A 2,581-nucleotide genomic window follows, 5' to 3' on the forward strand; every position below is an offset into this window, starting at 1 on the left:
ATGCCACAATACACTGGATATAAATTTTCAACTTAGAAGATAGCTCAAAAGTAGGCAAAATAGCGATGTCATTACAAAGCGTAAATAATTCATAAACGATATACAAGTATCAACAAAAAATAAACAGCATTAGCGACTACCATTGATTACTATTAATAATCCTTCCAAATGTTATATCTTATGATACACAGAACGTCAAGAAGATCTCTATTACTATTACCATTCCATCATCATGAAAAGTGAAGCCAATAAATCTCTACAATGACAGGCTGCGTTGCATATATCTACATGTATGCATTGATTTGTTATTTATTTCGCTCGTCCATTTGGTCTTACTCTATATATATACATTTCTGATATGTATAACAAAACACAACACTATAAACAATATTTTACTTCCTTCATGGGTATATAGTTATGTAATTGTCATGCTTTAAATATTTTTTTCTTTTCAGAAATGCAATAAGGCACATGTATTCAAGCTCTTAAAAAAAGTGTACAACACTATATTGAGATTCATGATAGGTTAGCATGGTAAGTGCATTATAACCAGCTTAACGGTTCTTTGTTGTTGTTGTTGTTGTTTTGAAGTAACTTTAACATTATATTGATAGTATCATAACCCTCTGAAATACATGGAAGCATTCTAATCATTGTATAATATATAGAAATATTGCATGTGCGGTCTATACATTTATTTCATCTATTTATTTGTTAATAATATTCCAAACTATTCGTATTTTAATAGAAAACACTGAAACACTAAGTAAACGTATACGATATATTGTATAGTGATACACTTATTTACAAAGGAAAATAATTTTCGAATTTCTTTCGTTTTCATGATTATTAAAGAGATTAGGGATTTAGTTCTGTCATGCATGATATATGTTACATTTGTTTTATAGTTAAATTAGGATATGTACAAACATAATTGTGTTAGTCATTTCAATATTTTTTTTGTCATGGCCGGTCCTTTCGTGTATTTCCTAAATCGTCCTTTTACGAGTATATTATACAGCAGAAGAAACGGATCTCTAAAGAAATGTCCGTTTCTCTTAAAATTAGACTGTTTGTTACCAATATACTTCCATACAGGTCCCAAAATGTGTTATCTATCATTAATTATTTTTTAAATACACTGTTTCATTAAATATAGTTAAAAGCACTGCGAATTAATGGACACCATGATCAAGTATGTCGGTGTGAATGTCAAAAATTTCTTGAATAGGTGCACAATCTAAGCATATACTCTACCCCAATACAAAAGAGGTTGGCCTTTATCATCATGATTATAATATCGAGTAAATATTGATATATTTACGTATACATTGATAATGTTGTTACTACGACTTCAAACCTTTGTTATTTACTATTCAAAGTATGCAGGGAGGTTGTTACTTAACAAACAAATCTGTGAAAATTAATTGAGAATGAGTTTGATAGATAACTGTACAATTTGCATACTTAACAGTTTATACTATATGCATAACTAGATGGAATTCGACTGCGCGCAGTCGAAAATGATGCCTCCGTTAAAGAGCAATTTTACAAACCAAAACAGAAAAAAAAAATTGAATTCACGTTCAATGGTAATCCATTGACAGGTTCTCAGAATATTGTGATTACAAGCAATTTCTCATATACATATATGACCCTTTGATCTTTGACCTCATGACCATAAAATCTACTCAGTTCATTGGCTCTGCAAGATGTCCTGAGTTAAATAGTAATCCATCTGTCAGTTCTAATGAGAATGCGTTCACAAGCTATTTTTGCATACATAATGGGCCCATGACCTTTGACCTTTGACCTTATGAACCAAGAATCTACTCAGTTCATTGGCTCTGCAAGTAACAAACATGACCTAATTTTGGCATGAATCCATCAATCGGTTCTTGAGATAACGCGATCACAAGCTGTTTTTGCATTCATAATGTGCGCTGTGGCCTTTGACCTTTGACCTATGTGCTCCAAAATCTAATCAGATCGTCTTCCTATGGTGATACACACTATCACTAAGTTTGAAGTTTAAATCTCCAGTGGTTCTTGAGATATCATGATAACAATCTCAATGTATGGAATTTCATAAGTTGACCTCTGTGACCCTTGACCTTTGACATACGTGCTCCAAAATCTAATCAGATTGTTTTCCTATAGTGATACACACTATCACTAAGTTTGAAGTTTAAATCTCCAGCGGTTCTTGAGATATCATGATAACAATCTCAATGTATGGAATTTCATAAGTTGACCTCTGTGACCCTTGACCTTTGACATACATGCTCCAAAATCTAATCAGATCGTCTTCCTATGGTGATACATACTATCCTTAAGTTTGAAGTTTAAATCTCAAATGGTTCTTGAGATATCGCGCTAACAAACTCAATACAAGGAATTTCATAAGTTGACCTCTGTGACCTGTGACCTTTGACCTACGTACTCCAAAATCTAATCAGATCGTCTTCCTATGGTGATAAATACTATTCCCGAGTCTTAAGTTTAAATCTTAAATGGTTCTTGAGATATTGTGATAACGGTCAAACGGGACGGACGGACGTACGGACGTACGGACGTACGG

Source organism: Strongylocentrotus purpuratus, unplaced genomic scaffold (assembly GCF_000002235.5).
Source record: "Strongylocentrotus purpuratus isolate Spur 01 unplaced genomic scaffold, Spur_5.0 spur5_contig_859, whole genome shotgun sequence".
Lineage (NCBI taxonomy): Eukaryota > Metazoa > Echinodermata > Echinoidea > Camarodonta > Strongylocentrotidae > Strongylocentrotus > Strongylocentrotus purpuratus.